Source organism: Patella vulgata, chromosome 4 (assembly GCF_932274485.2).
Source record: "Patella vulgata chromosome 4, xgPatVulg1.2, whole genome shotgun sequence".
NCBI classification, from domain to species: Eukaryota; Metazoa; Mollusca; class Gastropoda; family Patellidae; genus Patella; species Patella vulgata.
In genome coordinates, this window is record NC_065882.2 from 43,019,732 (window position 1) to 43,046,638 (window position 26,907).

The 26,907-nt window shown below is 35.3% G+C and overlaps 1 long non-coding RNA gene across 2 annotated transcripts; it reads right to left on the reverse strand.

Annotated features, from left to right (window-relative positions):
* Positions 1 to 13,783: 13,783 nt before the first annotated feature.
* Positions 13,784 to 24,237, reverse strand: LOC126818411 (uncharacterized). 2 transcript variants are annotated; one of them, XR_007679223.2, is made up of 7 exons: positions 24,111 to 24,237; positions 20,784 to 20,896; positions 20,438 to 20,531; positions 19,465 to 19,517; positions 18,553 to 18,684; positions 17,520 to 17,637; positions 13,784 to 16,194 (listed from the first exon to the last, which is right to left on the reverse strand). It is a non-coding gene; the product is annotated as an uncharacterized LOC126818411 (long non-coding RNA). The 2 variants fall into 2 exon arrangements; XR_007679224.2 differs by having other exon boundaries at positions 20,434 to 20,531.
* Positions 24,238 to 26,907: the final 2,670 nt, after the last annotated feature.

Here is a 26,907-nt window from a genome sequence, read left to right on the forward strand (position 1 = left end):
TGTACGACACCCACCAATACTTATAGATTACTGAAGCGATAGTTTAGAAGCGATTTCAGAAGATTTCCAATTTATTTTATTAGAGTGGGAAGGGGATTATATAAAACCTCAAATCAGACCACATAAAATCACCGCTTGGTGTAGCACGCCATCCCAATAAGTGCAGGGGAGGTTTTTTATGAGGTGAGGAAAGCGATTTGCAGCTGTTATTGACCTTATCTCATATTCATCCGTTTGGCATCACTAATGGGATCGGGGCCTAGATGATTAAAAATAGGCCCAGTATTGTCTTCAGCTATGAACACACTCCGAAAGTCCTCTACGCACCCCCCCCCCTCTTATTTTGTTTAACAAATAATTTCGGAATCAATAAAATGGTAGGTCCCTATCAATGATGTTTGATACGACTGGAAATTAATGTGTCTAAAATTGATTAAACAACATAGGGTAGTAAATATTACATTTTGAATCCGTATCAATGATACATTTACTCAAAATGGATCACCATTTAACTTGAAAACAAGGGAAGCAGCCGATCGAAGAAAAAAAGATTTTAAAAAAACAAGTTTCAATATGATAGTAGTGGTTCGGTCATGCATTTACATCTGTGGGTGTCATGCTTTCTTTGAAAGTAATGATTGTGCCAGATTTGAACAAAGTCCATCTAGATTCGCGGCCTGTAGGTAAAGTGTTGACAGATAAAACGTAAAAAAAACCCCAGACCTATAAAAATATATTTTCTAAAACTATTTTAATTTTGAAATTATATTATTTTCACATGTGCTAAGTGTTTTAGTGAATAGTTATAGAAAGGGTCTTGTAGATTAAGACTATAGCGCATGTGCACTGTGCAGTTTTAAACTTCCGAGACGACAAGTCGACATGTCGATGATACGACAGTTTCGCTTTTTGTCGTGCCGTCGTATCATCGACTTGTCGATAAGTCGATGATACGACGGCACGACAAAATCACACGATCTTACGACAAAATCACGCGATCTTACGACAGAACAAACTGTCGTAAGATCGCGTGATTTTGTCGTGTCATCGACCCGATTTTGTCGTGCTGTCGTATCATCGACTTATCGCCACGACAAGTCGATGATACGACGGTACGACAAAACACTAAACTGTCGTATCATCGACTTGTCGACTTGTCGTCTCGGAAGTTTAAAACTGCACATGCGCTATAGTCTTTATCTACAAGACCCTTCCATAAATATTCGCTAAAACACTTAGCACATGTGAAAACAATATAATTTCAAAGTTAAAAGAGTTTAAGAAAATATATTTTTATAGGTCTGGGGGTTTTGTTTTTGTTTTTTTTTTACATTTGATCTGTCAACACTCTACCTACAGGCCGCGAATCTAGATGGAATTTGTTCAAATTTGGCACAATCATTACTTTCAAAGAAAGGGTGGCACTCTCGGAGGTAAATGCATGACCAAAGCACTACTGTCACATTGAAACCTGTTTTTTTTGTTTTTTTTAAATCTGTTTTCTTCGATCGACTGTTTCCCTTGTTTCAAGTTAAATGATGATCTATTGGAAAGAACGTATTGAGTAAATCTACGCTATCACTAATACGGATTCAATATGTAATCAATGTTATACATGTTATTTTTCAGTCGTATCAAACATCATTGATATCATTTTATTGATTCTGAAATTATTTGTAAAACAAAATAAGAGACGTGGGGGAGGGGGGGGGGCGTATGAGGCTATCATAGTGTGTAATCATCTAGGCCTCGATCCATTGTTTTTGGTGCTTGATATTTTGCGGGGGAGTCGCAGTGTCTAGGCAGGTAAGACGTTGGTTCGGTAACCCGAAAGCTGGGTGTTCGATCCCTTCATTGGACGAGAAAGTTCATCCAGATTTTCCGACGAGGTCTTGTCAGTTGTGCTGGACAGAGGGCCTGGCACGTAAAATATCCCTTGGTAGTTGGAATTCGATATAATGGTAGGCCATAGTGCGCTGTCCTGGCAAAATTTCGCTCATAGTATGGCGTATGCCCGTCTTCAATATGACAGTAGTGGTTCGGTCATGTATTTACACCCGAGAGTATCATCCTTTCAGAGGATCGCGTGGCTACGTGGGCAAGACGCTGGCTAGCTAGCCTGGAGGTCGGGTGTTCGATCCCACACTGATCAGAAATGAATATTCGCTAGGCCTCTGATAAGGATGACATCGATGCAACTTAATGAGTCCCCAATATTAACATTATTCCTCCGACAAATTTAATTCTAAAACATTTTTTTTTATGTATTAGAAAAATAAATAAAGACACTTGAAGTATTTGTAGGTAAAAAATATTTCCTATGTAGCGTAAGTGGGTATTAAAATGAGTAAAAGGCATCATTCTACCCGAAGCAGTTACGTCTTATATAAACAATGCACGCGCCATTGGTCCAATGATTGACACCGCGTGACGTGATTGCATGTGTTGAAAACAGTCATCTTTTACAGAGATATTAGACGACTTTTTTCACAGATTGGTTCGATCCCTGCATTGGCCGACAAAATTCATCAAGATTTACCGGCGTGGTTCCCCCTTGTCAGTGATGCAGGACGGAGGGCCTGACAATGACAGCTGTCTAGTCGTTCGGATGGGACGAAACACCGAGGTCCCGTGTACACATTGGCGTGCACGTAAAAGATCCCTTGGCAGTTGGATTTCGATATAAGAGCGGGCCGTAGCGCCGCTTCCCGGGCAAAATTCCCTCATAGCACACTGTATGGCGTATGCCCGTCGTCTTTAGCCCAGCTTAGGAGAGAACAGTAGGACGTTAAACCCCATTTCATTTCATTTCATGCCATCCTGTCTTTGAAAGTAATGATTATGCCGAATTTGAACATCTAGTTCCGCAGTCTGTAGTTATACCAGAGGGTTGACAGATAACACCTTAAAAAAAACAGATCTATGAAAATATATTTTCTAAACCTTTTTTTATTTTGAAATTATATTGTTTTCACGTGTGATAAGTGTTTTAGCGAATAGTTGTAGAAAGGGTCTTGTAGATTAAGACTATGGCGCATGTGCAGTTTTAAACTTCCGAGACGACAAGTCGACAAGTCGATGATACGACAGTTTGGTTTTGTCGTATCATCGACTTGTCGACTTGTCGTCTCGGAAGTTTGAAACTGCACATGCGCTATAGTCTTAATCTACAAGACCCTTTCTGTGACTACATGTATTCGCTGAAACACTTCGCACACGCGAAAACAATATTATTTCAAAATTAAAAGAGTTTTAGAAATATATTTTTATAGGTCTGGTTTTTTCTTTGTTTTTTTTTACGTTTGATCTGTCAACACTCTACCTATAGGCCGCGAATGTAAACTGACTTTGTTCAAATTTGGCACAATCATTACTTTCAAAGAAAGCATGACACTCTCGAATGTAAATGCATGACCGAATCACTACTGTCATATTGAAATGTGTGTGTTTTTAAATCTTTTTCTTCGATCGCTGCTTTCCTTGTTTCATGTTAAATGATGATCCATTGGAAGGAACATATTGAGTAAATGTACGTTATCACTGATACGGATTCAATATGTAATAATATTTCTCATGTTTAATCAATTTTTGACATATTATTTTCCAGTTGTATCAAACATCATTGATACCATTTTATTGATTCTGGAATTATTTGTAAAACTAAGTAAGAGACGTGGGGGTGGGGGGGGGGGGGTATGAGGCTTTTAGAGTGTGTTCGTAGTTGAAGATATTACTGGGCCTATTTTTACTCATCTAGGCCCCAATCCCATCAGTGATGTCAAACGGATGCAAGCCTATATGCGATAAGGTCAATAACGGCTGCGAATCGTTTTCTCCACCTCATAAAAAAAACTCCTGCTATTTGGGTGACGTGGGGGGGGGGGGGTATGAGGCTTTAAGAGTGTGTTCATAGTTGAAGATATTACTGGGCCTATTTTTACTCATCTAGGCCTCAATCCCATTAGTGATGTCAAATGGGAGAGAGAGAGAGAGAGAGAGAGAGAGGGTTTAACGTCCACTCGACACAAATTAGGTCATTTCGGGGCTAACATATGGTTTAATTTTATTTCAATAAATCGTTTGCGCGTAGGGGTCTTTAGCAGTGGGAGGAAACCGGAGGACCCGGAGAAAACCCACGAGGTTTGACAGGCGACCCTACACCTTGTCACGTACAACCGGGGATTCAAAACTACGCCAGTTGACTCAATGACAGGCTGCGAATCGTTTTCTCCACCTCATTCAAAAAAACTCCTGCAACTATTGGGGTGACGTGCTGCACTATGATAATGCTGTGATTTTAAAGAATGTGAACCGATTTGGTTTTTTTACAATCCCCTTCCCACCCTGTCTTCTGAAATCATTTTTAACCTATCGCTCCAGTCATCTATAAATAGTGGTGGGTGTCGTACACATGGCAATGAATGCTTACTTGTTCGATACCTCCCGACACCACTTTTTCTTCAAGAAATTAACTTAGCTAACTCACTTTGGTCCTGCTATTGTAATTCTAGATTTTTAAAATATAATACCAAATATAATTCACTTGTGGACACAAAATGTTTAATTATTTTGAGAAAACAAATAATTAATCAACGTTTTCCTACTATCTCTTTTATATTTATCAAATCTACTACTTAGGCCTATATATGATGTAATGAGTACAGCTGTATTTTTGTGACTTGTAGAAAGAGACTAGGACAATAAGTCGACATCTCGACGTTACGATAAAAATAACACGATGATACGACAGAATAAAGTGTCGTATGATTGCGTCAATACTGTCGTGATGTCGTGATGTCGTGTTGTCGCGTTATGAAAAGGGCGAGATTTAACATGGCCACTATCAGCCACCATACTTCAGGGCTACTAAAAGGGAAATAACTACATTTAGAAAAAGATCAAAAATTTTCCCATTAACTTTATTTGTAGAGAGAAGAGCACAGTAAAGTGGATTAAAGTTTGTAACAGGTACTCTTACAATAAGTGTGATGTACAGGCCCAAATGGTATGGGTTGAACTTGAAAAAATAAGTCTGATATTCGATTCACTATACAATAATAGAACACCGGTATCATTCTATTCTACTATAGGCTACTGCACACAAAAAGCAAAACATAAAATAAATAGCAATTAATACAATACAACCGAATTAAAAAGGGAAAAACACCTATTGATACGGTACAAGCGTGTTCTTGAACGTACACTTAAAATTTACTTCAGTAATTAGGTGCGACAGGGAAGACCTCTTAAGACCATCTTATTAGGGTATTGTAGGTCGTCAAGTCCGGTATGTATGTTAAATTTATAGCTACAGTGATGCGATCAACATAAAGACACCTAGTGACCTACATTATCTACAACTCAATCAAAATTTATTATAGTGATAAGAATGAATAAAAAACAGTTGAGTTGGTCTATTTTTCCGAAGGGAGTAATTATTACTCAATGTTATTATGGCGCATATAATAATGATAATACACGTTTAAATAATATTTCTATGATGCAAAAAAACGTTCGTTTAAAGACCATGTTAAAGGCCTAATTTATAAAACGCGATATTCATTTTAACCATTGTGTTGACATAACCCAATATATTTTTGTATTCAAACATATATATAATATCTTTTTAAAAAATTTAATCTTGAGAGTGAGTAAACAATTTTTGCCCAGAAGGCTTTTGAATATTTTATATCCGATAGCTAAGAATATAAAGTATTCAACATAGAAGGAGTCCATAGCTTTTCTGTGACACGTATTTTATATAACGATTACATATATATTCTTAATTTATTAATGATGTTCGCCTAGATGTCTAAATTTTTAAAAGAAAAACAAACAAATGACAAACAAAATTATAACATTAAGGACATATCAAGATGTCATGTTACAATAATTCCATCGAGAAGGAATAGGAAATTATTATCCTTTGATAACTATGTGTCTTCTCCTGTTTTATAATATCCATACGAAAACATTTTACACTAGTAATACGTTTAAAAAGAAGAAAGAAACACTACCTTTAAATACACAGATTTTAGCAGAGGATAACGAGAACGAACGGTAATAATAGCCTCATCGTATTTCGACAAGAAGATCATGTGGTGACCATTAAATCTTAAATTACAATATTATTTGAAGACTATATCGATCCGATGCAGGAGGTTTGACATGTCTTTCTTTACGACATCATGTCATTATAACATTCCCTTGCTATCACGTGCCTCTAATTTTGTGTCTATTTGGAAAATGTGGTCGTCAGTGTAGAAAACCGCAGCGTATTGAATGAAGAAAAACAAGACTGTCTTAATATCTGGTCGGTTGCACTTTGAGAACAAAGACAGCGGAGATTACGTAATATTGACATTTTAGCTAGACCATCTCTATAATAACTGCTTTATCATTGCAGAGACGACACTTGTTACTATTTTCAAGGTCGAAGTCCATATGCATGTAGCCCGGGCCCGTATCTAGACACCATTAAGCGGGGGGGGGGGGGGGGCATTACCTTTCGGTAGGGGGGCGAACATTTTGAGGAAATTTTCGGAAAGATCATTCTAACAGACTGTTGTAATCATCATGCTATGTAGTTACCTAGGCGGCTAATAAGCATTTTAAAATAAGTATTCAAACAAAAAAAAAATCGTGATTTTTTAAATTTATTTAAAACTATTTTAGATTAGTACAAAAAAATGGTTTATAAAGTAATGAGATACCGTGGGATTAATATGCGCATAGTCGCCTGAATTATACCTCCTTCTGCTTAGGGAAGCGTAGTTTTTTTTAGGTTAATATAAGGAACTGTGTATACTTTAATGATTTTTAGCAATTTCTGAGCTATAAGATTTGTATAGCAATATTTAATGATGAAATTATTATGTCTGCTCTGTGCAGGATAAATGTTTGGTTCACAAATAGATTCCAGTTTATGCATTATGAGCCACCGGATAGATTCTTTCTAAATTGCGTTTAAGCAGCGGTTTATGTTTCAAGACGTAAATATAAATGTAGTATTACATGTGTTTATATAACTCACCTTTTTGATAGATCCACCTATGACAATAGGTCTCGGCATTTTGATAGCTCCGTAAAAGAATCACAATTATCTCCTGTTATTCTTTAACATTGTATATACCTTCCTGGTTTAAATAAGTGACACCCATCCAAGCCATATAGTAGTAAACCATCTATATATGCAACCTTACTGTCATGTATGTATATTAATGTTGCCTCACTTTTAAGTGTTTTAAATATTCACGATTGTGATATTCAGCGTGTTGTTAACGCAAATGTGGGGCACTTTAAAATTACATAAAGCAATGTACCAATGCCCATTCATTGAAACAAACTGATGTCGTCACATAACTTAAAGTTGACACTTTGCTCTAGTTGTTCATTACACTATAAAATATGAATCACGTTTATTCAAGACATTTAATATAATTAGATAAGTATGTATACAATACATCCACAGTTTTAACGGGAGGTTTATTAAATAAAACAGTTTTCCATACTGATACAATAAATCCGAATACTTAGTCCGCTTTTCGAAATCAGTGCACCTTCAACATACGAGACTTGTGGAGTATTCATTTGTAGGATATCTCAGTAATATAGATTGATCTTCCATTCTGTTCCAGATATTTATTACCCATATCTTATTCATATTCCCACAACTAACGAATACAAAGGCTCGTGATAACGTTTTATACATTTCGTATGAATCTTAATGCGTCCGAAGTGAACCAAACCGTTGCAAACGGACGCCGTACAGTTAAAGAAGAGAAAGCACCGAGTTTACTCTTACAGGCCGCGAATTGCGCGAAATAATTACTTGCTTCACATTCATCAAGACTCAGTTTTCTTTTTGTGCTTTACAAGATAAAAGTGATATTTGATATACCTTGAACATTTGGGAAGCAGTTTGTTAACACCGATCTTAGAAGTGCATGTTTGCACCGTTTCGACTTATTGCAGTACAAAGAGAACTCACCAAAAACAGATTTATATGTTAGCTTAGTGGTCAATAGTTCGGCAATTTGCTTCTGCAGCCATCGAACATTTGTTGAATTTGACGTAAATTACAAAAATTTGGGAAACATTTCTGGCTGCTCCGAAATTTCAATTAAAACAGCCAAGAATGCATTAACATTATACGTTTTAGTTATTTTGTAGTACGGAAGACTATCTGTGCAATGTTTGTTTTAGCTTTTCCAAATGTTTTCCTTTCTTTACTTTGATTTATGGACGGTAAGATTGGCTACATCTCTTTAAGCTAATCACAAACTTCTTTACACAATGGTAAATCTCTTGTTGTACAGGCTGGGCTGAGAGAAGATTCATTCACATGATCCTGTTGTGTTTCAAGTGGGAATCTTTCACTAACGCCTTCGGCTGTAAATGATTTGATATGGAACATAATGTAATTGCAGACGACATACCTCAACAATTTTATGAGGTCGTGTTGTGTATGTCGATGTGATATTGGGAAGTTATTACCTGTGCCGATATTGAACGATAGTCTCTGTATTCTCCATCATATATAACCAATTTATTAGCAAATCCACGTCAGAACGTAATGTTCGTTGGACAATCTCAAAGATAATAAAATTATTCCATAAAGTCTTATCAAAGTTTACTTTTATTCTAAGTGGTTTCTATATACGTGGCGATTACGTAAAATAAACTATGGAAGCCATTATTTATTTATTCATCCTCTTCCTGTTTACTCATCGTTATATTGGACAGATATTACAAACTCGGTACGAAAATGGCTGTACTGGAATTTCTTCTGTAAAGATAAAGAATAATAAATATATAAAATCACTTGATACATTGATAAACTTTGGGTTTGTGGTTGTTTCAATAGATGTTTGTGATTTAATGATCTTGTAAATATTTTTGTGTTGGATGTTAACTAATGACCATACAACATTCATTTGTTTTATCATTACCACTGTACACTTTTATTTTAGACTTCAACCCTTTATCAGATTATAATATTATTTTGTTTTATAAAATTTTGTAGAAAAATTTCATCAGATACAGTTTCATGCATAAACGTGCGCGCGTTTCCCCCTACATGTAAACTGCATATCTTTCAGTAATTAATAATGTGTCAAAGAGATATATTTTATCATAAAACACGTTGATATGTATACTAGCATCTTAACAGATTATTTATTATCAGTAAACACCAGACTCTTTTTAATCTTATGATAACTGGAAAAAACGTAAAGTGTGTAGATGAGGCGTAAAGCATATCTTTTAATATAGACAGGGTTTGAAGTTCACCTTGATACGTATTGAGATATGGTGCTGTACTAGCATTCCTTAGTTCATATAGTAGTAACAACTTGATTGAATATAGCATATCATTTTTACAAAACGGTCGAGGATAACCTTGAAGACGACAATGTCGCTATTACATTATAAGGGGTTCAAAACTACAGACTATAACTTACACTTGCGTTTCCCAGTCATGTCATATAAATGGGGCACTAGGTGAGTCGAACATATGAATAAAAATGTGGGATGTCATGGATCTAGACACCAGCCTGTATTACAGAGCTATATACGAAGTTGTTAACGCCATGATGAGAAAGATACATGTATAGATTACAGCTTATATCAGTACTCTACTATTGTCTAAGTAACACTGTCAGTAACAGTCGGGGCGACAATAAATTACCACAATTTGGAAAAGTTCCATAGATAAAGGTATTAATTACTTGGCAACTAACTTTTTGTATTTGGAGGCAACCAAGAAATGTCATCTTACAAAAGAAACTGAATATATGGCACATACTATCTTACACGGTAGTTCATTCTTTGTCTTATTTTGAACTGACAAATGAAGCATAATATGATCCATGCATTTATTAAGCTTGAATCCATTTAAATTACCTAAGTACTTAAAACCCCATTTCATTTCATTTCCTAGCATCATTCTCGGATTGGATCACCAAAACTTATGGGTTTTTTTTTGCATTGCTGTGGAGAACCAAAGAAAAATTGAAGCACCGTCACAAGATATATCCAAAAACTTTACCGTATATAAAACGTAATTAATATTTCTCTTTCTATTAGAGAACAGCATGACAGATTAAAATTGACAAGCATATATTATCTAATTATAGTTCAGAACAGACAACCTGGAGTTTTAGTCTTCTGCCTTGAAGTCTGTATATTTTTTCAAGGACTACATGAGGTGTGAATTGTTATCGCGGCAACGCCTGTTGAAGAAATGCAAACTAGGTTCCATTTTTTCACACATTTTTCGAATATTATACTGACTTCAATGGTAATTTTCGATTTGCCTAGAATTGACTATACAGTTATACACCCAGGGATGGACGCGTGGCGGCGGGTTGTTGTCCAAACTGCTTACCTTAAAGTAGCCTAGTACTTCAGTTTCATATGCGTCAAATCTAAGGTTATGAAAACACGAGATGTTGACACAGATTACGATATTTTTCTTCGATCATGCTTACATTTGTTCCTAATTGTTCTTAGGTAATCAAGAACATATACCTAATGAGATGTATCTACAAAAACGTGGATGCATGCAAATTATCCAAAAGCTTGTCTTACCTTGAGTGGAAGTAGAGCCGACAATGATGATGCTCATTAGAGAAATGAGTGAGAGATGTATGTAGGTGCTGTATAGTATAGATATAATATTCTGGTTGGTGTCAAATACAACATATGGTTTATTTATGTTTTACTCATCTCACAGACAGTGTATGTTCCTATATCTTCATCAAAGCGAGAAAACCTTATCTTCTATTAACGTGAATCATCCATAGTGTCTGTGCAGCCGTATTTTCGTGTTAGAGAATTTCTTCCCAGAGTCGAGACAACCTTATGCAGTTTGTTTTGGATTTATTTGGTGACTCAACCGTCGGGGTGAGATATTTAGATCGATTTGAAATTTGGTTATTCAGCCCATCCTTAAACAAAACATGCTGTAATACTCCGTAATAAGAGCCGAGTGCCTTCACATCTGCATACCTTCAAAGTCTGTTTACGCCATTGTATTAAAAATGGAATTTTTGAGAACAAGTCCAAGACAGAATATGTTTTAGGATATACAAGCGAACTAAAAGATGCAACGCTGTACCTTTTTAATAGTACGGGTCATTTTGTTTACTGAGAGGATTTTTGTAAGGAGAAATTTAAATGTATTAAACATTTTCAAACATTCACAATTATTATTTATTTATATTACACCTCCTTCCTTGTTAGAGCTACGTACTGTATCTTGAGAATTTCAGGAACTCCCATTCAAATTGTAGCAAACCACTGTAAAATTGTAAACGGTAAATATGCTTATTTGCTGATAACTCTTCGGATTTTATGGTCTATTTGCTTTCTAAGAAAAAAAAAAACAAGCACAAATACCTGTAGAATGTTTAAATGAGAATATTTAAAATGTCCCTTTTGAATGAATCCGTGCTGCAACGTCCGAGTTCTATAGCCAATCTATAATTATCTTACAAATAGAGACAATCCATTCTGTGTATGTTTCATAGAACCTGCCCATATCATTTATCTTTCTTATGTTTCAAAATCTCGCCATGGAATGTTGTTAATCTAACTAGTGTTCATGATGACCATCCTTAAAAATAGCCAAGAGTGAAATTACTACCCCTGATCGCGGTGGTTTATCTTCTGTTTTATCTGAGGATATAGATGAATGTGATTTCGTAGAAAACAATTTGATACTGTGGTTAGTTCCAATGGTAGTCTGTTATAATACTGTTGTATAAAAACAGACGGCATTATAGAAACATGTGCTACACCCGTCACCCCTATTACACGCAATTATACTTGTTGTTTAAAGGCGCTAACCTCTTTGATTTAGTTCAAAATAAACTAATACAATTGGCAGATCTTATTTGTTATTTGGATTAGTTATGGGGCCAGTCAGCTTTTACACTCCTCTTTTTATATTGTTTCTTTTTTTACTGACTGTGCCGATAGAGGAATGCAAACTTAGTTTTTTATATTTAAAAACTAAAATGAAATGTCCTACTTTTCTGCAACAACCAGGCTAATGAAGAGAGGTATACACCGCTGTGGTTTGTGACATAAATTTTGAACTGAAGGCGATCCTACGGACTACCCTTATTTCGAATTCAAACTGCCAAGGGTTCTTTTACAAGGCCACCAATGTGTACACGGGAGCTCGGCTTTTCCGAACATTCAAACGACTAGACGCTATTACTTCCTAGGACTTCCGTTGTGCAACACAAGGGGAAACTTTCTCGGCTAAAACCTGGTTATTTACTGAACCACGGCGACTCCCAGACGAATACTAACTGCGATCCCAATAAACAAATCAACATATAAAATGCAATGCTATCGATAGCTTTAACTTTGAACCAAATCAAAGAGCTTTAAAAGTAGCTAAGCCGCTAACTCAATATCATCCAAAGTCTTCGACATCGAAAACACAAATTATTTGTCAATTTAAATCAACATTGGTGTTGTTATCGTATCTTGAAAAGATGGGCTTCTGATATCCAATATTTAAGACAAAATAAACATTATACAATTGGTACACGAATCATATACCATATGCTATTCCCCAAGTCATGTCAATCGGTGAAGCCATATTCTTATTTGGAGAGCATGCGCAATAAATACTATCGGTGTAGATTGGAATAACCAGACGCTAGAGATAGCCATTCGATTGCTCCAAAGTTTGTATGAGGTTGACCAATGAAAATTTGAGATATACAAATGGTGGTCTGCCTCTTACTGACTGACTGACAAGAACTAATCTGTTTCACAGAGGTACTGCGAAAGCCTTCTTGAAATGAAGATAGGTTGCCAGGCAACCAAGCGTATGCCCACAGCAGCTAAATCGTCCGAGCAGTCGACAAGGGTTGTCACATATTTATTCCTTTGTAGGTAATTGGGGGCCTTTACAAGACAGTTCCATACAGATCATATTATAATGTTTTGTCGTTTGAGGGTTCACAAGGTTCTATAAACTGAAACAAGGGCCTCAAACCTGGAAGTAGTCTATAGAAATTGTTTAAATTTGACAGGTTGTGTAAATATTTTCTTCTCTGTTTTGAATATACAAATCCGGGACTAACATATGGTTAAATTTAATTTCAATTATTCTCTTGTGTGTAGGAGTCTTTTGCTGTAAGAGGAAACTGGAGAACACAGTGCCAGGTTAACCTTGTGGGGGGCCCGAGACATACCAATTGTGCAGGCGCCCCATTGTTGTTTGTTCAAATTGTTCGTACTGACCGCGGGCCAGCAATCACATCGCGGGATGGGGTCCCCAGAACTGGTTAGGACCTATTGATCGGTAGAACCTCTGAGTTATGTAATTTAGTTAATTTTAGGGCCTAACCGATCTCTGGGCCCCCTAAAATCTGTTGGTACCTACCATTCTGGGGGGTCCCAATATCCCTTACTGCCCAGGGCCCAAATCCTCGCCCCTCAGCCCAGGTACTGGTTGGCTTTGTCCAGGACCCAGAATTGTGGGGGGCCGGGACATTTGTCCCACTTTGCCCCCCCCCCCCCCGATCCGGTACTGGGAGGACATGGAGAAAACCCACCAAGTTGGGCAGGCAAATCCACTCCTTGTCACAAACAAGAGTGGGCGCAAAACCATGCCACTTTTGATCTAAAGTCTACACACACACACAGTAGATCGTTCAACCACCCAACACCATCGTGTAGTCTGATCTCTTTGACCAGACTAGTAAGTATGTCTAAGATCCAGATAGTAGATGTTATCAAACATATTTTAACAATCAACTATTTTTATTTTACATATGAAAATATTATATATAACATAATAAAAAAAATATATAATTATATCAATAGTGACAAAAAAAATAATTTGATCTTTTATACAAAATCATCACTTGCTTAATCTTTCTAGAATGGACCAGTGTAGTGTGTAGCAGAATTTATAATACCATAAAAAAAAGACATCAGAGAAGACTTCATTACAATCACCCCTTATATGCATTATACCATTCACTGGACTCACAACCTTGTCTATTTCCAAGGAATAAAAATAATTTACTAAAATATCATGAATGACCATATTACCCAGCAATTCAGGCAATACATGCATATTTGAACTAAAGCATATGATATTTCATATAAACTGTACTACCCGGTATTATGTTTTCTACACATGTATATCTACAGACTGCATATGAATATGAAATTGAACAACAATTAAAATTTCTTAATGTATGATAAATATTGTTTGTATACATGTACAATGTATAGTTAAATGTGACACATTAATATACATACATAACTGTACAAAACCTAGTTCTTATTTTTACAGGTATTCAAGGCTACTATAATATATTATTCTTATAAAAAAAAGTTTCATATACAATGTATTGTACATTTATAAAGTGCCCCTGAACACTTATTTCACAGACTGCAGTATAAATATGGAGTATAAAGACATATAATAAATAAAGTATGGTGTTAAGTTCATTAAATTATTATTAAATCATTATTCTGAATGATTCACAGAGAAGTTGACATGACTTTTAATAATGCATATGAATTTACAATAAAATTAAAAAAACATCTTTTGTCACAAGATTACATAATGCGAGCATGGGCAATGGTATGTTACACAAGATACTGCTACTGGTAATTGTGACCAGGTAGTATTTAAAACAGCCATTCACCCAATATTAAGGTAGTAGACTTACACATAACTAGGCACCCAAGATGGATTATGTAAAGTAAATTAACAATGGTCAGCTATGACAGAGATAATGGACAATAGTAGTAATGAGATAATTCACCCATAAACAAGGCCCAAATAGTTACCTTAGTAAATGATGAATGAATGGATGTCAATTAAAGCGGAAATTGCAAATTTTCAAGTTATATTTTTAAAATGTATTAAAATAAAGCCCTAAAATAGATGGTATCCATAAACAGTCCTACCTTGTTAAAGAATAATCCTATTAATCCTATAATTCGCTATTGCCAGCTGAGAAATTGGCAAAAATATCATTTTTAACTTCAATTTCCAACGTTGGAAAATGGCTGCCCCATGTTGTCAATAGCAAAACAGGGGAGGTAATTGTGTTGTTATTTCCTGTGTAATCGACTTGTAAGGGTGGGAATAATGCCCATGATTGTATAATAGTGATTTGATAACCTATTGAGCAAAAGACATAGAAATAATTATGTTTTGACTTTCTTCGAAAATTTGAAATTCTCGCTTTAAATACTACCCCTTAATTATAAAATATTATTAATTTTAATTATATATAATATTATTGTTTATTGTTACCAAGTAACCTCTAGTATATTAAAGGGAAGATTGTAGATGGTAGGTAGTTGACCACAGGCATACTGAGGGGCAGGTCTCTGATAAGTTATTTCTTAGACACTGTTCCTTATTAAGTAACCTAGCCTGTGGGTCATTATTGTATAATATGTATTATTGTTTAAGTTTGCTACAAGAATGGGGAACCATACCAAGAAGAAATGAGTTGTTGAATTATTGTATGGTCAATCTTACACCCCCAACTACATTGAACATATACAACCCATCATGGAAGGTTGGACTGATAAGCAGGTCCATAATTACAGGAGGATATATATATGGGGAGTCCCAATCGATCAACGAAATCTCACAAGCCAAGCGAATGTTCTTCTTTACGTCTACACCTTAGACAGGAGAGATGATAGTTTACTGATGTTTTCTTCTTTTCGACTAAACAAAGAATGATGAAGACAACCCATCATCGAAGGTTGGACTACTAAGCAGGTCCATAAACCCTGATGATATAATTCAAATTCTAATTAATTTGTTGCTTTGTTGTGAAAAAAGGTATCTTGATGACTAATTCAATTACAGAACTAACAATTTATTTTTGAAAGCAAGAAAGTGACTTGACAACAGCAAAAATAAAACTATCTGCCAGTGCTCCTTTAATCTATATCTATGTTATGATTCTTCAATCGACTTTAGCATACTTTCTGCATTCTCCACACTCCAGCCTTGATTCTTCAGTGGCCCGTTAACAACTTGTATATACAGTTTTAGATAACATTGTCCTATTTGTTTATAGTCCAAATGATTAGTTTGAAATAAGTTTTCTTTATCACATTTATCTAACCAGTAACACAGTTCACTGCCATATATCAAGGCTAATACATGGGTATCAGAATATATTCCTGAAAATTTATATGTATTCCAATCTAAGACATTTCTTATTAATAAACAATTATTATTATCTTTGTCCACAATATGATACAAGGAACAATATTCTAGACAGATAATGACTTCAGACTATACACAATAGTAATAGCTTTTAACAAAAATATTTTAAATTCAGTTTGCACGATTGGGGTCATGAGAGGAAATCAATTTGATATTCAGTGTTGTGCGACTTCCGTTCCAGAGTTACTCCCCCCCCCCCCCCTCATGCCACACAGCTATAGTATCTAACAGATTTTTTCAAATTTGGTGTGAAGCATTGAAGTCATAAAGAGACGATGACATTGACGATATTCAATGTTTAGCGACTTTTTCGGGAGTCACCACCCTTGCTATGTGGCTACAGTATTTAAGAGATTAATATTCAATATTCTGTGACCTTCCATACCGGTACTACCTTTCCTTTTTGGAAAACCTTGTGAACAAGATATAACCAATTTATTTTTTAAATCTGGTGTGAAGCATTGGGGTCATGAGAAGTTAAACACAATTGATATTCAGCATTCCACAAGCTTCCATTCTGGAGTTATCCTTTGATGAATACCTTGTGAAAGCAATAGAGGCTAAAGATTTTAACAGATTGTTTTTAAATTTGGATGAAGCATTGGGGTAATAAGAGGAGGAAGGAGGACCCTAGTGAATTTCAGTGTTTTGTGACCTTCCTTTATGGAGTTAACCCCCACTTTTCGGAAAACCTTTTGAAAGCAATAGAGGTTACAGTTTTTAATGGACTGTTTTTAAATTTAGTTTGAAGCTTGGAGGTCATAAGACAAGGAACTGTAGCGATATTCAGTGTTCTGCAACTTTCCTTTCCAGAGTATCACACCCACCCACTTTTACGAAAACGATAGAGTCCTCTTTTTTCAATGGGATTTTTTCAAATTTGGTGTTAAGCACTGAGGTCATAAGAGGGCGAACACTAACTATATTTAGCGTTTGCGACCCTTCATTCTAGAGTTACCTCACCTTTTCTGATAATCCTATGTACGCAATAGAGGCTACAATATTTAACAATTGCGATCACATCAGAGATAAAATTTCTTGAATGCATAAAGGATCCTTAGCAAATTTGGTCGAAGTTTTTCTTTAGGATAAGCTGCTGTCTGGCTAACATTTTTTCGAGACATATCTACTGTGTAGGCTTATTGTATGGCTTTCTTTTAAAAAATAAATATGGGTAATTTTGAATAAATAGGATTGAACTATTGACTTGCACATGAACAGATAAGAGAACTATTGATCATCAGTGTAGATGGATGTTAAGACTTAGTTTCTAAAATACCTGATTTTATGAGGTCAAATGTATCTTCATCTTCTGTCACTGCATATGATCGATCTTTAACAACAGGTTTCCTTGTCTCTAACATCATTTTCAAATTCTCAATGCCACTTACTAAATACTAACCCAAAAAATGAAAGTAAAATATAAAAAAAATTGAAATTCCCCTCTAAAAAGTTAAAAGTTTTTGTTACTTTGCAAACTCTTCAGAATTGTGCGGCAGTTTACTTTATCTAGTAAGAATCGGTTTCCACTTAAGAACTGCCATTATAAAAATGCTTATTTGCACAGGGTCTAAACTTCCAACTCTCACGATTGTTGCTTAAAATAAATAAACATACTGTAATTATTTTGATAACCAAGCTATAATATTTTCCTTGTGTGATCAAAATAACTGATTAAATTTCACACCAAACAGATGATAACTTTGGCTTCTAGTGTTTCCACAAAGTGATCAAGGGCCATAACTCAGGCAGTAATTATTCTAAGTCATTGAAGATCTATATGCTTCTTCATCACATGATCTTCAACATTATGTATAAATCTAAAGTCAAGTAAATGATAAGGAGGTGGTGACAAAATACGACCAATGTAGGCTTACAGAAATTAAAACCAACTTCAGCTCAATCTTTTAAAACTTTTCAAAGTAGGACATCAGATAAAACAATTAAAATTTCTTTTTTTGACCTTCATCAAAAAGTTTCAGCTCCAAACAACTGCACACAGATGATGCGAAAACCTTCATTCAACATTAAGAAAGTTAGCCCCATGACTTTGTGGACACATCCAGCTTCATACTTTTTAAAATGCTATATTAATAAAAAAAAAGGTCATTGTTTTGGCTACTTCCAACTGTTTAGAACCACCACTAAAGTGTCAGTTTCGTTTAGCTCCCCTTATTCAATATTCAGAGGATGTAAGTAAAAGTTAATCTGTGTTTGTTTTGTTATAGGGCTGATTTCATAAACTATTTACTATTCTTATTATTTACAGAATAGATAAATCTATTGATTTTTGTTGTATTAAATTAGCTTACCTTTTGATATTGTTGTATATCTTTATTTATTCTATCTTTATTATTCTCTATAGTTTTACAATACATATAATATAATGCTCCCTTTCTCCAATATATACATTCTAATAACTCTTCTCCTAAACTATCTATAGGCTGAAAAATATAAAATCATATGGGGTTTAACATCCTTTATTTAGGCACCGACTGACGTGCATACACCATGCAGTATGAGGGAAATTTTGTCAAGACAGCTGTGTTTCAGCTTTTTTTTCATCAACTGTCAAGGGTTATTTTATGTGCACACTGCACATCAATGAATATATGAGACCTCAGTCTATTGTCCCATCTGAATGACAAGGCACTGTTCTTTCATTCAAGGCACCCTGTAATGCATCACTAAAAAGAGATACTGCGTTGGAAAATGCCACTGAACTTTCTCAACCCTGGACATTCTGGTTAGCGAGTCACAGACGTAATAAACCATTAAGATAAAACTAATTAAAGTTTCTTGATGCCTCATTTTAAGCAATAGGATACCTTGCAAACTACAATATTGTGAAAGATGGATCGCTAATAGGAATGTAAGTCCCAAAATGGTTCAATTCCGTTCAGTTTCAGTATTTACACAGCACAGTTATGTTGAAATGAAATTCCATCTACCGGTATCTACTTGTATGCTGCTACATGTATGCTGTCCTGTGGACAAACATAAATGATAGGCCCTTTTTTTTAAAAATCTGATTGAATCAAAGCCATGAGGTTATCTAGTGCTGGTATTTTGATTCTGTTTTTATAACGAAATGTTAAATGATCAGTTTGGGTACATATTAGGGTGTATTGAACCGTAAGAAATTTGATATCTTTAAGTAGAAACAAGTTGGAATATCAAAACTGGCCTACAAGTTAATATTTTTCTGATAATATATATATCACCTGCTGATCAGGCAGTATGGTTTTAGCTACAGTTATAATATTCTCTAACTCATCTGAAATAAATAAACACATATAAAACTATCAACCTTTAATTCATGTTTATTACTACAATACTTAAAGGAGCTAAATCGCTAATATTTGGGACCTAGAAATTGACCCAAAAGGGTCGCAACGCATATAATAATGTAATCTGATTGTATATAAACTGATTTACATTCAATTGTTTCCCTTTTAATTCTAATTTCAAATCAGTTATGTCCAGCGAAATACGGCATGAGTCTCAACCGACTGGCAATTTTTAGCGTCTGGTTATTCCAGTCTATTGTGCATGCTCTCCAGATGAGATATGGCGTCACCGTTTGACATGAGTTGTGCAATATGTCTAGCCTCGTTCCTTCTGGTCACTTGTTACAAATGGTGCTGAAACGCACTATGGTACACGATTCGTGTACCAATGGTAAAATGTTTATTTTGTCTTAAATCTTGGATATCAGAAGCCTACCTTTTCCTGGTAAGATCACAACATCAATGTTGATTTGAATTGACAAATAATTCATGTTTTCAACGTGTAAGACTTTGGACGATATTGAGTTAGAGACTTAGCTACTTTAAGTAAATTTAGGAGAAATGGACTAAGTTTTTCATGATCAAAAGAAAGGATAATAGAAGGCTTGAAAATGTACCATAACAGCACTTAAAGCACTATGAAGCAATAGGGCATCTAACTCCCAAGGCACAAAAAAGTGATAGAGTTTATGCAAATCAGGATCATTTGTTGTTATAATAACCTGTTAAGTTTCTCTTATTTCCACATACACGAAAAACATTATTCGATGATAAAATAAAATCTTGTACTCTTCTTGTTATGAAATATATCCATAGGAATCATAAAAGAAGAAGTCTTCAGCAGAGACTTGGGCCTTTTTAGGGTGTAGGTATATATTTTAAAACAAAAATGTACATATCTACCTACTAAAAACTGACTGGATAACAGAAGTTGAAATTGATTCTGGAAAGTCTTGATTTACTAGTATATTTTCATTAATAAATGTAAAATCTAGCACAATCTATAAGGAAGGATAAAGAATAAAACATTAATTAATACCATAAATACATATTATTCTCATTTCAGGTACCATATGGATGAATTATTACATTACATTTGATGTAATTACTGTCCATACTTCTAAAGAGGTATCTGATAGTTTAGGAAGGTGTGTGTGTGTGTAACATTATTATGCAACTCATGCACTTTTCACGATATACACTAATATAGCCACAAAAATAAAGGTTAAATAAGGTGTTGAAAAAATTCATACAGGTGTAAATTCTTGAAGAAGTTGCTGTATTGAGTCTGAAGTATTAGTGGATAATTTTTCCAGAAAAATACTGCATCTTTTATCACAGTCAGAATAACATTCTCTGTCGGAATCTATAATAAATAAGATAAGAGATAACATCACATTGACAATCATTGCCCTTGAATTACTGTATCGGTAAGTGCAGGAGGACTGCACCACACAAAAACCCCTAAGGCAAAACTACGGACAAGATACACATGAAGATATGTGACAACCAGCAAGATAATTAATTAAAGGACACTGCTGGCTAAAAACATTCCAAATGTTAGAGATCATTGCTATGGTTCAATTGTAACAAAGATCTCAAGAAGCACGGTAAAACAAATGAAGGAATGGAAAGCAGTTATTCTACCAACAGAAGTAGACAGTGGTACTGGTAGTTCGAAACCAACTATACATAAAGATATAGGTTCCCAGTCAGGCAACAAAATATACGCCCACAGCAGCTAAATCATCTGTCACATATTCATTCTTTTGTAGGTAATGGGAGCATTTACAAGGCACTGATATCAATTTAATACATATTGTATGATAATTTTATCATTCAAACGTACATGACTGGTATTACACAATGGTATTCTCTGGGTTATATTCCTCATTGTTTTCAATTTTGAGTGAAGTTTGTATCCCTACAGGCCCGAGACTGTACAGTGCAGTGCACGCTTAAGGCTAGCCCCCAGATCCATTCACTTAATTTGATATGTTCGTTTGTTTGTGATTTCTGCATGTTGTGTCTTGTTCATAGAGTGAAGTCTGTATGCCCGGTAGAGCGCAGTGGACGCTTACGGCTAGCCCCCAGATCCATTCACTTAATCTGATATGTTCGTTTGTTTGTTATTTCTGTGTATTGTGTCTTGTCCATAGATTTGTTTTGTGTAAATTACGTGTGGTGCAGTGCCCCTGCACTTACTTTAAAGTGCACATAAGATGGACATGGAAACTTTTCGCTACATGTAGCCAATGGTTACTATATCCACTTTACGGCAAGTTCACTCCAATCTGATTGAAATTAATTCAGCTATCTTCACTCAAAGTCCATGTAATAGACCTCCCGTAAAAACGACTTTGCCAATTATCGAAAACACTCTTAATCCCCTCAGACGCCAGTGACGTCAAAGTGACCGAATGCATATTTGGAATGTTTATTCCTTAACTACCTATATACAGCCGGCGTGTGTATTAACGCCTGACTGATTCCTTAATCCCCTAATTAAATCAAACAATTGACTCCGAAATAATTTGTTTTGTAATTTAGATTGTTTTATAATGTCCCGCCCTCTCTTCTCACGACAGCGATTTTAATAATGTGTTTTAAAGTTGCAATTTCAAATTTTCAAGTTATATTTTTAAAATGTATTAAAATAAAGCCTTAGAATAGATGGTATCCATAAACAGTCCTACCTTGTTAAAGAATAATCCTACTAATCCTATAATTCGCTATTGCCAGCTGAGAAATTGGCAAAAATATCATTTTTAACTTCAAATTCCAACGTTGGAAAATGGCTGCCCCATGTTGTCAATAGCAAAACAGGGGAGGTAATTGTGTTTTTATTTCCTGTGTCATAGATTTTTAAGGGTTGGAAATAATGCCCATGATCGTATAATAGTGAGTTGATAACCTATTGAGCAAAAGACATAGAAATAATTATGTTTTGACTTTCTTAGAAAATTTGAAATTCTCGCTTTAATGTGACTTTTTGATGGAGTCCCTCTTCAATCATGTGCAGTCCAAACGATTCGAGATATATTTTCGTCAGAAGAGTATTGTGGCTCTAACTTCCCGATTAGCCAACTGTATCTCGTTTTCCTGTAGTCATCGTACGGCACTTTTCTTTCTGCATCTGAATTTGACTTCATTACTCTGAAATAGGCCGTAAAAATGAAATACGAAAAAATTGATAATAATATGGCAAGTGTAGCGTCGTTTATATCTGTCATTAATCAATCCGACAAAAGTTGCGCGGACATGGGATCATAAATTAATCAAGAATGCTGATTAGGTAATTATCTTTTTTTACGCCAGCCAGATCAAAGACATCACTCTAGGTGGAACGTGTGTGTAATAATTGTAGAATCGTACACATGTTAATTGTATAAAATAATTAAGTTTTACTCATCAGTTGTTTATAAATATTTTTTACCCATTAATCGATTAGCTTTGCTCGCCGATGTTTTTGTAATAAAGTAGCCTCGTATTATTTGTTGATTGGCGTTTAAACAACATTTAGTTGACTTGATATGAAATCTGAATATAAATTATTTGATGGATAAACGTTTGTGATAAGATAAGGTTATACTGTCTAACATCGTTTAACATTTTTATTAAGGTATTTTGCAATTACATTGACAGTTTAATCACTCACCAAACAGCATCAGGAACTCCACGTATGATCAATTGTATTTGATATTCATGTCCATGAATCCCGTGCAATTTTCGCACCAAAGTTTAACCTCATTTACTATGCCCCTAGTGCATGGAACCGTACATGGTAATAAGATTCCCAGCATTGATTGACTGAGAAATGAGGGCCATCTATTGTTATGCATAGTCATCGGAAAATTCCATATTCGCTGTGAATCTCAAATGGAGTTACGATAAAAGTTGTTCTTTATGTAAATAAATGGTTATTATAATTATATATAGCTAAAAATGAATATATCGACAAATGGCTAGCATCATTTGTATTTTTGTACTTAAGTTTGGGATATCAAGTATTACAGAGTTATCCAAATTTCCAGTAAATGCGCTAATTGCTTGAGTCGTCTTCATTTGACGTGCGGCCTATTTAAACAAAGGGAGCTTAAATGGGTCTATGGCATTTTAAATTCATTCTAAAATATTCCAATCATAGTAATTGGACCGTCAATAGACACTTGTCAAGAGTGTTATATTGTACACACAGTAAGATATTGTATAGATAATGTATAGATAATGTATAATCAGCCGGATTAAGGTCGTAATTGAAAAATTGAAAAGCGTTTTGGCGTGTCGGATACTTAAACGTTAACAGCCGAATTAACTTTAATCAGATTGGCGTGAACTTGGCGTAAAGTGGATATAGTAACCATTGGCAATACGTACATGAAGTTTAGATTTCTCGTCTTATGTGGTCTTTAACTATTAGTATTATCACCGTAGGACTACCAGTAGTACTATAAATTATTAGTACCGGTAGATCTACTTTATTATCATATAATTTATTATATTAGATCTAATAGAGTTTACATCAAATGACAACACCTCATTTTCATAAATTGTACTTCAATGCGTGCATTGGTACCAACCTTTGCAGTTATGGTATTTATCTTTAACAGTTGCGTGTAAAGTCGCAACCATTTCTCTGAAAACTAATACTGTTTTCGAATGAACTTTTTCGTTTATGGAAGCCGCCATGTTTGGATGCAGACCACCAATTACAATATTCTATATTCTAGTCAACCTCACAGTACTCGCGCTTTTATTTGGAGTAAAACATGATCAAATCTGGTTGTATCTGTGGTGGATAGTGTTCAACTCAATAAAAACTTTCGGAAAGGTTCGAGACGGACAAAGAGTCAACAATTAACATTAAACGAATTTGAGAATAGTTGGTGGTCTGCATTCTTTTTATTGCATTAGAGTTATTTCCCTTAGGACCTCTATTTCCACCCGGCAAACCCCAGCAGATTCCAGCACTCGGCAAATCTCGGCAGATTCCGGTACCCTACATCTAACCTCGGCTGTATGATTGTAATTGATATGTACCTACGCCCATACATTTGCGATGATTTACTTTAACAGGAAAACGTGCCGCTTTTACAAAAAAAGTCCCAAAATGGCGTCTTTTGTCGAGTGTATATAACTAAACGAGTAGAGATATTGTCTCAAGGCTGCTGGTTTGATATAATTCCCTGGTAATTCCCCAAACCCAATGCCAAACTTGACGTTTGTTGATATAATACACTCGCCACAGAAATCTCCATGGGCGCAGCCATTTTTCATCCGGGACCTTTAAAATAGTTCCAATATGGCGGAATTCGTCATACAGCCGAGATTAGATGCGTAGAATCTCTCGAGGTTTGCCGAATGCAGATTCCAGTACCCTGCATCTACACTCGGCAAACCTCGGCGATTCCGGTACCCTACCCTAGATGTAGGGTACTGGAATCTGCTGAGGTTTGCCGAGTGCTACATCTAGCCTCGGTTGTATGACGAAGTCCGCCATTGGAACTATTTTCAAGTTCCCGAATTATCAACCGCGTTGACCATGACGACGCCTTTGAAGAATGTGTTTTGTCATACAAATATTTTAAAGTCTGAAGCTGTTTTTCTTTCAAGTTTATCCGATTTTCTTCAAATAAGGACACCTTTGCACTAAAAATTCTACACACGCTTCGAACGACGCAATTTTCCTAATAAGTAAACCGGTGTCACACCGCACCGCACCTAACGTCAAACAGCCGAGGCTAGATGTAGAGTAACGGAAACCGAGGTTTGCCGAGTGCTCTATTTCTCGACGACAATCACAATACTTTTTGCCATTGAAATATAGACTTTTTGCATTCACAAGATACGCATAGTTCACAAACATTGGAGTAAAACATGATTAATTCTTGCTGTATCTGTGGTGGATAGTGTTCAACTCAATAAAAACTTTCGGAAAAGTTCGAGACGGACAAAGAGTCAACAATTAACATTAAACGGATTTGAGAATAGTTGGTGGTCTGCATTCCTTTTATTGCATTATTCCCATAGGACCACTGTTTCTCGACGACACTCACTATTTTACTTTTTGCATTCTCAAGCATTAAGATACGCATAGTTCACAAATATCTTTCGAAACAAATGAATAGAACAAAATGAAATAAACGTAAAGTTTGAAAAAAAAAAACCCCAAAAAACCAACATAATTAATATGACTTTTAGCCAATTTTATTTTGCTCGGAGACGCAATTTTACACATTTCATAGTAGGCCGTAATTCAAAGAGTGGCCTGTACGGTAGGCCTTTGTTTTGATTGCGTATTGAGTTAAAAGTGACCCCACAATTTGTTTGTCGAGTTTTAGAATAAAATGTTGCTGTAGCCTATTATTATATGCCACACGTACGGGCCTTTCTATACCCTTGCTAGCTATTCCTGACTTATTATTATTTTTTTATTATTATTATTATTTTTGTTGTTGTCAAAATGCAGGAAAGGTTACATCTCGACACAAATACATTTCGGAAAAATATAATAAATAACTAAATTTTATCGCCTTGGTACTTAATTTGTAACAAATTTTCTATTGAACAGACACATTTATTAAAAGTTCCGTATTCCCACATAACTTTTCACTAATTAAAGACTAAATGGCGCGCTTTGTTGATGCCACGAAGGAAATAAGTGCCAGTTCGAAATTATAGGCCTAGATGAAATTTAGTAGCTGCAATATTGTAACGGTGTCTTGTGTGGCTGGAGCAAGACGGAAGACATCAGTACAGGAAGAATTTCTAGATGAAAATATATTTATAAATATACCTACCACGGGCTGTTGCGTTAGGTATATAAGGCCCAGGATTAAGAGGTATTCCCGATGCAATAGTATGGTTTATCTCATCTCATGATCTTTCTATCTTTGATTTACTAAATATATCGACATATACTGCAGACATCATAGCCACAGTATATGTGCAAATAGTATTTTAACCCTTCATAACTATAAGGTGTGTAACCATCACATTATTTTCCGATTCGGTCAAAAGATGATTGACGACCCCCTTTCTCTGAACCTGCTTAAATGCTGATGTATAATGAAATATATAAGAATAGTCGGTGTGTGGCGACTGTTTTCTTGAGGTAAGCAACGGTGCATTTAGCTATCCGAAAATCTCGCTCATATCAAGACACAGCGTTCGTTTCATCTTCATCATGTCACGACATTACACTTCGAAAATGCACAAAATGCAACCGATTGATCAAAATTTGTAACTAGAGGTTTATGCATGAAGATAATGATGGTCACTTAAACTTATGGTAGTGATATTGATGTTGATATTTTTGCTACTTATTATGATGGTTGATTATCGTGTTAATGACGGTTGTTGGTTATGATGATGATG